The following is an 11299-nucleotide window of genomic DNA, read 5'->3' on the forward strand; positions in this document are numbered from 1 at the left end:
CATGCATAAAATCAATAGCTTCATATCGATTCTCCAGGAGATACAAACCATCATGTAGTTTACCCCTGCCAATCGTCTCCAAAGTGGATTTGGCCTGAGTATCACAATATCCATTGGAAAATTGAACAGATGGAGAGTTATCAGACATGAGAGCACTGATAGACAACAAATTGTATTGAAATACGAATACAAATAGCACATGATGAAGAGTTATAGACCCAAAAAGGACAAGTGAGTCAGCATAATGAACCGGTATGCGTGTTAGGCAAAAGGACAGAACTAGCAAAAGGCCTCAAATCAGCAAACATATATTTTTGAAAACATATATGTGTAGAAGCACCAGAGTAAAAAATCCAGCCCCCAAAAGAAATATTGGAAGAATAAGTACCTGTTACATGATTAATAGCATCATTGTCAACCATAACAGCAACAAGTTTGGACTGAAGCATTGTAAGTATATTAGGACACTGAGTAAGGGTGTCATTGTTGAGGTTAACAGAGGATGTAGGTGCTGTGGGAGTAGTATCAATAGTCGAGCTTGAAGTAGAGGGGGTAGCATTTGGAACCTTATGAACTTGATTAGTTGTTCTATTTCTTGGCTTGTAACCGGGCGGATAACCATGCAACTTGTAGCATTTGTCAATGGTATGGCCAGAAATGTGACAATATGTACAGACAGGTCGATTCTTGTTTTGCTTGGATGAATTATTGGGGTTGTGGTTAAGCTGGGACCAGAAATTATTTTCAGGCTTGTGGACGACTAAAGTGACAGCAGGTGATGGTCGAGCAGAGGCAGAAATATGTTGTTCTTGTTCAACAATTAAGGAGTAAGCCTTATTGATTGGTGGGGGAGGGTCTATAAGAAGTATCTGGGAATGAGCATGGTTATATTCCTCATTCAAACCCATCAGAAAACACAACAAATATTCAAATTGGATGAAGTCGTCAGTGGATCGAACACCACCACAAGTACATTTACCACATGTGCAACCTGGTCGATAAGAAATATATTCATCCCACAAGCTTTTAATTTTGGAAAAATACATAGTTACTGAATCTTGTTCTTGTTTCAGATTAGACAACCCATGTTTTAATTGAAAAATACGAGGACCATTCCTTTTCTGAAACCTATCTTGAAGATCAAGCCAAATCTCCCTAGCAGAATTGGTGAAAAGAATGTTGGATGAAATTTTCTTTGAAACAGAGTTTAAGATCCAAGCAATCACAACATTGTTATTCTGAATCCAAAAAGAAGAGAGATCACCTGTGGGCTTAACGAGAGAGCCATCAATGAAGCCTAATTTGTTGCGAATCGATAAGGCAAGAATCATCGAGCGGCTCCATGTAACATAATTGGTGTAGGTGAGAGGCTCGGTGACAAGAACGAGGTTGGAGGTATCCCTGTGATGATGTAAGGGTTATTATGAGAAATGGAAAAAGAATCTTGGCTGGAACTGGTAAAATCAATTGACAGGATAAACGCCGTCGAAATATTTACAAGAATATTGCCCGAAAAACTTACTGAAGGTGGTTTAAAATCAGACAAAGGAGGAGTGAGATTCATGGTTGTTTGGCCCCGAGGGAAGAAGACGAAGAGGAAGTTCTTAGAAAACTTTTGGTACCATATTAATAAGGAAAAACTGAATATATCAGTAAAGGGAAAGAAAATTCATTTTCCTATATTTTATCATTTCCTCACCACCAATATTTATACACCAATAATGTAACTGAAAAATCAAAACGAAGAAAATCTATACAATAGAAAATATAACAGAAGCAAATCTATATAACAAAAAATATAACAGAAGCTTAACTAATCCAAAAATTACAACTAATATAATATAAAGCGATGATTCGAAAAAGTCATGGAAAACACTTTTAATTTAGCGATGGATAGAACATTCTCCTACATACTTATGTGTGCTAGATTTGTAGTTTTAAAGTTCCCTCTCGTTCCAAAGAGCCCAAAGGATAGAACCAAGACCAAGTTAATTTGATTGATATTAACTCATATCCGTTTGGTAATTATTTTATTCTTGGTTTTTCTTTTTGAAAATTAAGTATATGGACATTACTTCCACCATTAAATTTCTTCATTTGTTATCTATTTTAAAAAACCAAACAAAATTTTGGAAACTAAAAAAAATAGTTTTCAAAAAGTTGTTTTTGTTTTTAGAATTTAGCTAAGAATTCAAACATTGTACTTGAGAAAGATGCAAATCTTCTAAGAAATATGGATGAATAAGACTTAATTTTCAAAAACAAAAATTAAAAATTAAATGGTTACCAAACGAGGTCTTAATTAATAAAATTTTGAATTCGATTTTCTATGATTATCAGGAGATACCTTGTCAAATGTTTAAAATTTTGGCATTATTACTCTTTGTTTTTACCCTTTGAAATCTTAATTGAAGTAAAGGGACTAAAGAGATAAAGACTAAAGGGACTAAAGAGATTAAAGGGTCCGTTTGGATTGATTTGAGAAAAAATTATTTTCAAAAATCTCATTTTTATTTTAACACTTTTGACAAAAACCGATTAAAATACACATGAAAAGCTATTTTGAATGGTTTTTAAATACTCCAGTTTCTTCCAAAATGACTTATTTTTTAAATTAAACACTGGAAAATACATTCCAAATGCACCATAAAAATTAAAAATACAGGAAAATCTTGATAACTGTTTGACATATTTTAAAATTATTTTGGTTTTTTATTTATATTTATGTAATCATTTGATTCTCCCTTTTATGTTGGGCAAAGGAAGCATTTTGGAACTAATATATTTGGTCTTTTACATTTCTTTGAAGTGTCGTGAATCCCTTAATATTTAAGGGTTATTTGTGGTGTTGAGTTGAGTTATAAATTTGGAACTAATATGTTTGTAGAGTTAGAAAATTTGTGTTTGAGGTGTAGAATCAAATTGTTAAGTCAGGGATATCAAGATCCAGATCTTATTTTTGGACCCATCTTTTGAATTAAAATGAAGGATTAATACATTGTCCATATTTTAGGAGATAGCTTCAAATCAGATTCTTTTTTTTTTTTTTTTTTTCTCATGGTTATGTTGTCTTAGTGAAACAATGTATCTTTTGTGATTGAACTAGCATATTAACACTGACATTTTGCAATGTTATCATAAATTAACATGACTATTTTGTTTTACCTATATTATTTAAAACTATAATATAAGTATAATTTTACAATAATATAATTTCTTACATGCTGTATTATTATTTTGATTTAACAAAACTTAATTGAGTTTGTAAAATGAAACAATACATTTATTATTTTTTGTTAATTTTTATATAGATTTTTAATTTTAATGTTTCAAATTCAAAATTGGGGAAATTAAAAGGATATTGTACTTTTAGAAACTATTTAGGAAAATATTGTTGTTTTCAAACTATTTATAAAAATATTGTTATTTTAAATAAGTCGAGGGTTGAAAATTCGATCTAGATAGGTCGAATTTTGAACCCTCGACCTTCCTTTTTTTTTTTTAGGAAAATATTGTTGTTTTCAAACGGATTCTGTCATCTCAGCAAATCTGACTAAATAACGAGCTAATGAATCTCCTTCTTTTTGCCACTGAACTTTCCAATCAAATTCGAGAGCGAGATTATGAGAGACAGCGAGATTTTGAGCGCGAGCGTGAGCGTGAGCGAGAGCGAGAGCGAGATTTTGATAGAGAGCGAGAATACCGTACAAATTTCCCTTTTTTTTCCTTTTTAATTATTATACATTCCACCTTCTTTTTTCTAATCCTTTTTTTTTTAGTTTTCCATTTTATAAAAAAAATCCAAAAATATTTATTATTTTATTATTATTTTATTTAAACTCTAAAAAGAATAAATTAAAAATAATCATAACTCATAAAAATAAAAAAAAATATAAATTAAATATCTCATTTATATAAAAATAATTAAAAAAATCAATGTGTCACACAAGGCGAACGTCGTCGATTTCGAGCTGGTTGTCGTCGTCGACTTCGAACTTGAGGTTGCTCGGGTTCTTCTTGATGTTGCTCTGGTACCTCTGCAGGCGCTTCATAATATAAATATTCATTATGTTCTCCACGACCCCGACCATGTCCATGCACGTATGAAGACGAAGGACCAGCCTTTGAGTCATAATGTCCTGAACCAAATGCTGACATCATCATCTTCGGACTAACATAATCAGTTTGACTCTACGTCTGCGTCATAGGGGGCAACTCTTCCACATTATGTGCAACCTCATCAAACTCACCCTCTTCCCGAACAGGTCCTCTACGTCTAGGAGCTGGTGGAAGAATAATAGGTATATCGTACATATAATGAATTTCCTCCATATAGCTTTAGTTGTCACTACATATAGTAAGAACCTGGTTCGGATCATTCGCACCTCACAGAGTCTACTGTTGTTTGATCTCTGTGAATTATAAAAAAATTAGACAATATTTAAATTAAAAAAATTAGATAATATTCATTCATTTACCAGATGACCCACAGCTGCTCCCGGACGAGTGACGTAGCACCTTGTGATATTATTATACCAATGAATATATTCTAGAGTGACATCTGTGTCAAACTGTTCAAGAGAAACCCCCACTGCAATAAACCTTGCACGATAGTGTCATCGCACTACCAAATGTGCAACTTTTTCGGACCAATCTCCAGTCCTTAGGTCAATATCATGCAGTACGGGTTCAGTATTACAAGGCGATGGGATATCCTGCTGAAAACCGAATTGTCTCATCACCCTGTCAGGAAGATGCCATTCACCAATGTGAAAACATATGAGAGGACTCATCGTCTGCCATATATTTTGACCATTCGTACAAAAAATAGGCAAAGTATGCACAATAATTTTGCACGGCTCTCAAATAACCTGAAACACAAAATATTATATTAGAGAATATTAAAAAAAAATACAATAAAAATGTGAATAAAATAATCAATTAGGTTTAGTGTAATGTACCTATTCAGGTTCAAGCAGATCAAACATGTATCTATACTGGTTGACTATATGTGTGGCTGTCCTAGTCACACAAATTTTGTCTCTCTACCTAAATTTTTAAATTGATAATTTAGTATTTAAATTAACTAGATCAGTGATATAAAAATTAAATTGAATTAAAACAACATACCAGAACTGTAGGCTCGTCCAACTAATTGAGCGTCATTAACATGATGTAGCTGTGGAGCCATTGTTGGAAATCGCTCCCAAGCCCATAGTTGCAAAAGTATGAGAGGCCCAGCTATCTCTCGAACCTCAGGTCTTGTTGCTTTGCATAGTTGTCTATACAACCATGCCAAGCATGCTCCACCCCACGAATACCGCCCCGCATCATGGAGGTTAGCTAACAGTGGCAGGAACATCAAGTGAACAAAATGACTTGATTTATCTGAAAACAGACTTCCACCCATCATTTGTAGTATATATGCTCGCGCATATCTTATGACGGTTTCCTCGTCTGCATCATCTGTGAGCTCACGAAATTGTGTTCCTAACCATATTAAACTTAACCTCGATCCTTTAATCTTGTCGGCAGGTGGGGTCGCACCGAGGTACAGTTGACAAACTTCTAACTAGTCATCGTACATCACTCCGGTGACCGGCTCACCGTCAACAGGTAACCCCAACAACACTTCTATGTCTTGTAGAGTGATAGTGCACTCTCCAACAGACATATGGAATGTATGCGTCTCGGGCCTCCATCTCTCGACCAAGGCTGTGATCAGATGCCAGTCCAACTGAATAAATCCTGCCTCTCGACGTCTGCAAGATATTTCTCCAGTAGTACGATCTCGCCATACAACATATGATCGATGAATGGACTGGTCGTACAAAACATCGGGATCAACAGGTCCTGGGTTTATCTTGACGCTCCAATGCATCCCTTATTTCTGCTCTTCTTTTCTCGAAATAGTTCACGCATTTGAAGAATGTTATCTGAGCAAGAGCATTTATAGGCAACATTCGAGCTCCTTTGAGGACTCCATTTATGCACTCTGATAGATTTGTCGTCATCCACCCATATCTGAATCCTCCATCATGTGCAAGTCCATTGCTCTAAACTAATGTTGTCAAAAAAACTTAGACAGCTCCGATTTATTCCTTTGATATCTTCAATTGCTTTGTTGAACTTTTGAATTTGAAACTGACACCCGACACGATATATGATTCAATTTTTTTTTTTTTTTTAATTGAAGTGTCCTTCGTTACTAAGACGGGCTCCAGATAGTTAGGGATTGAATAATAAATAATTTTTTTATTATATATTCATTTTATTGTATATTCAATTTTTTTATTATAATTTATTGTATATTCAATTTTTTTATTAATCTTTATATTGTAATCAATAAAGTTTTACATTATAATAATCTAATATATTCAATTTATAGTATAATAATCTAATATATTCAATTTATTGTCTAATGATTATTCAATTATAGTATAATAATCTAATATATTCAATTTGTTGTCTAATGATTATTCAATTATAGTATAATAATCTAATATATTCAATTTGTTGTCTAATGATTATTCAATTATAGTATAATAATCTAATATATTCAATTTGTTGTCTAATGATTATTCAATTATAGTATAATAATCTAATATATTCAATTTGTTGTCTAATGATTATTCAATTATAGTATAATAATCTAATATATTCAATTATATATAATAATCTAATATATTCAATTATTGTCTAATGATTATTCAATTATAGTATAATAATCTAATATATTCATTTTATTGTCTAATGATTATTCAATTATAGTATATCTAATATATTCTATTATAGTCTAATGATTATTCAATTATAGTATGATTATTAGCTCTTTTTTCTCTTTTTTTATATATATTTCTATGGAAAGTTCAAATAAAGTGAAGACTCTCGCTCTCTCAATCTCGCTCTCTCACTCTCGCTCTCTCCTAAGATCTCGCTCTCTCTCAATATCTCGCTCTCTCTGTTATTGTTGTTATTTTTCCATTAATGATTACTAGCTTTCATTTCTTCTGGAACAATCACAAACACTTTTTTGATTATGGATCTACTTTTTTGTTCGTAGACAAAGCTAATTCGGAATTGTCTTTCATTCCAAGGCATAACTTGTATCCATGCGCTTCATATTCGCCTGGAGTTCGCTCCCAGAAATATAGCCATCCCCACCCCCTCACATCAATCCCACTCCGTCTAATTCGAAATGATAACAAAATGCATAGGTTGTTAGAAGCAGCTCGAGTACACAGATACATATAGTATACCATCTCATTACTTTATTTCCTCTATGAGGGAAAAAGAAAAGTAATAAACCTGCAATCTCGAGGGTGGATGTGTGTCGAAACTTCAACCTTCGACAACCTAAGCGAGATTCGCGAGATTTCCCTTGTCGAGGGTTGAAGTTTCGGCTTATGTATTATTTTCAAGTTTTTCTTTGTTCGTCGAGTTCTCAACGTTCGACCTCCACATTAGTCGAGTTCTCAACGTTCGACCTCTAGCCCCGAATTCCCAAAACAACAATATTTCTCTAATAAGTTTTAGAACAACAATATTTTTATAATAAGTTTTGAAAACAACAATATTAATATTAAAGGTCCAAAACAATAATTGTATTTCCAAATATAAATTACTTTCTCTTTACAAGGTATATTTTTAAATTTGTCACTTTTTCAAATATAAAAAATATTTTTCACATGCGCAACAAAATATTCCAAAAAAAAAAAAAAAAAAAAAGTGTATGGACAACGGTGTATTAGCCTTGATTGTCGTTTTGATACAAATTTCTATTTCTAAAAAATAATTAAAAAACTTCTGATGAATATTTTAGTTTTATTTTTTTATCTAATATATAAATATAAATTATATCTTTATTTTATTTTATTTTTTTAAAAAAAAAAGCAATATTGATAAATCAATATCAATATTTTGAATACACTAATTAATTATGAATAAATGAGTTAAAAAAACATGTCAATAAAATACAAGAAAAATAATTTTATTTCTATAAGAACAGATTATAGAATAATAAACAAATGATGAAAAAATAATTTGATCTCAACAAATTTACATTGATTTCTCATGTTGCTCATAGGTATCATAAACTTACAATCAACTCCCAAGATAAAATATATAACAACCCCATAATACAACGCTTTAACTACAAAATTGATTGGACACTGCCATGTGTGAATAATTGTATATAAAGGAGATGAGAATTAGGAAAATGATTTTGTATGTTTTTGTCTGTTTTTAAATTCATATGAAATCACATATATTTATAGATTATTTTGCAGCAGTTCAAAATAGTCTCATATTTTAAAAAAACAAATCCTTCAATTGAAATTGTGTCACAACCTTTACAATATATATATATATATATATATATATATATATATATATAATATATATATATATATATAATAATGAAGTGTTGTGATTTTCAAATATTTGTTGTAAAATAATAATTTATTCATATTTTTTTTAACTATTTTAACTTTGAAATTTTAAATTGTTTAAAAATTTTTAGATAAACTTTTTTAATGAAAAATGATAATTGATATGAAAATAAAGTGTAGTATATATATATATATTCAACATTATTAACCATTCAGCATATAAAAGAGACACTATTAACCATTCAACATTTAAAAGAGTGAAAATTATAATGTAATGGAAAATTTAAAGTGATAAAATAGTTGGGGAATGGGGTTCGAATCCGTACAAGGACGACACAAACAGTACCATTTTTATTAGTTTTATTAAGATAAACTCTATTTTAAAAAAAATAATAATAAATTGGGTTTTAGAATTTCTTAGGTCCCGTTTGTAACCATTAATTTTTTTTTTTTTTTTTTTTGTTTTGATTTTGAAAATCAAGCCTATGAACACTAATTCCATCTTCAAATTTCTTCCTTTACTATCTATTTTTCACCAATGATTTAAAAAATCAAGCCAAGTTTTATATGACTAAAAAAGGTAGCTTTCAAAAAGTTGCTCTTGTTTTTTTAATTTGGTTAAGAATTCAACTATTATTGTCAAAAAAGATGCAAATCATTATAAGAAATGTGGATAAAATAAGCTTAATTTTCAAAAATAAAAACAAAAAAACTAAATGAATTACCAAACGGGCCTTAACAAAAATGATTTTAAAATTCAAAAAATAGAAAACTTAATTAGAAAACAGACATACATGTTTTTTAAAAGTTATCAAAAATCCAAAAATAAAGAACCAAGTGTATTTATATATATATTTTTAATAAATAGAGTTTTTAAGGTTAAAAACTCAATTCAATTTTGTTAAATAAAAATAATAATATAGCACATAAGAAATTATATTATTGTAAAATAAAATTAATATTATAGTTTTAAATAATATATATACCAAAATAATCATGTTAATTTATTTATATTTCAAAATGTTGCCAATAGACTAGTCTAATGACAAAAAAGATAGATTGTATGACTAGGACACAACCATGACTACATTAAAAGAAATTGATTCAAACTTATCTTGTAATCTATAGAAGATGTGTTAGCTCCTCGTTTTTATGTACAATCTAGGTCCAAACACGAGATCTAAATCTATCTATCTAACAATTTTACTATCTATTATCTCGTAATCTATAGAAGTAGTGTCAGCTCCTCATTTTTATGTACAATCTAGATCCAAACACGAGATCTCAATCTATCTATCTAATAATTTTACTGTCTAGAGTGTTGAACTACAACTATAAATATTGAACTTATAAATAATCATGAATAAATCACACTTATAAATATCTTCTAATTAAGCATCTATCAAAAGTATTCCAATATGAGTTATGAGAAAATAGTGACTCCTCTAGTACCAATTAAAGATATTAATCGCCAAGATGTGCAAGAAGTTGGAAAGAATACAATGTATAAGCATAACGAGAAAGAAAAGGACAATTTAGTTTTCAAATCGTGTAGTGAATGGTCTGATGTCGACTTTTGAAGTTTTAACACAGAACACCTATATTCTTGTGATAGAAGCTAAAACAGGCAATGGAATTTTTTAGACATATGTGGCTGAGATAATATGACATGTTGTTGGTAACTATGACCTTGTCTCTTTTGAACCTATCCTCAAGTAAACCTAGTATAGGATTACTCTCTCTACTTCACATTAATATGCTCTATATTTATAGAAATAAGGGGGATTATTAATTTTCTTATATGAAAATGGCATAGCCAGATAAATAATGATAGTATCTAATATGTTTAAGTGGTTAAATTATAATTACTTTTTTTTAGTAAGGTGTTTGATTATAGATCATTTTAATATTTGGGTTTACACACTTTTGATAATATTTAAAACTATCCATGATCAAAAATCCCCAAAACCAAATATATTAATTGCAAAATGTTTACTTTGCCAAACATAATAGGATACTCTGAGAACATCTCGATTATCGCATTTGTTATGCAGTAACATTAGATGGTTGAACATTTGAAGATCTGGGCATCCTAGGATATCCTGAGAATATCTTGAGAGTTTTGGATGCCCTCTGAAACATGGGTTTCCTGGATTCTTGGGTTGAGAGCATACTTTAACCCTTTTTTTTTCATATATATATATATACCAATCGTCTTTTTATTTTGTTTTATAATTAAAATAAAGAATGTCAATTATGTATTTTACTTTCTTTTTTATATGGTAGTTGTTTTTATTTTTTATTCAATTTTAAATTTAATTTAATTAATACACATTTTATAGGAATCTTAAATTAATATACATACATACATACATATATATATATATATATATATATTAGAAAAATAAGAAATAAAATAATAAAACTATATTAATTTAAAAAGAAATTCAAAATAATAAAAATAAATAGGTTATATAAGTTCAAATTATGTTAAATTAATTATATAAGACATTCCAAAGTAGAAATCCTATAAAACAATAGAGTCATCCAAGTATTCTCACATACCTTAAAAAATATTCCTACAAAACAAACATGGTTATCTAAGAATGTTAGATATCTGTAATTTTGATATCAATAATTCTAGGACTCTAATTGATTATGGTTATCTACATTTCTAAAAAAAAAAAAAAAAAAAAAAAAAAAAAAAAAAAAAAAAAAAAAAAAAAAAAAAAAAAAAACTGACACCCTTAAATATTTCAAACATTCTTAAAAACTATTCTAGGCGTCTAGTTTCAAGGAAAATACAATCGCCTAAAATGTTAGGTCATCTATTTTTCTAGGTATATATCTATTATGATTCAAGGCATCTAAAGTTTTCAATTATCTAGACTATTCCTAAAAAACAAATG

The 11299-nt window shown here is 29.7% G+C and overlaps 1 pseudogene; it reads right to left on the reverse strand.

Annotated features, from left to right (window-relative positions):
• Positions 1 to 236: 236 nt before the first annotated feature.
• LOC150034950 (uncharacterized) lies at positions 237 to 1564 on the reverse strand (annotated as a pseudogene).
• Positions 1565 to 11299: the final 9735 nt, after the last annotated feature.

This window comes from Benincasa hispida, chromosome 7, assembly GCF_027475165.1.
Source record: "Benincasa hispida cultivar pf3 chromosome 7, pf3_genome.v1.1, whole genome shotgun sequence".
Lineage (NCBI taxonomy): Eukaryota > Viridiplantae > Streptophyta > Magnoliopsida > Cucurbitales > Cucurbitaceae > Benincasa > Benincasa hispida.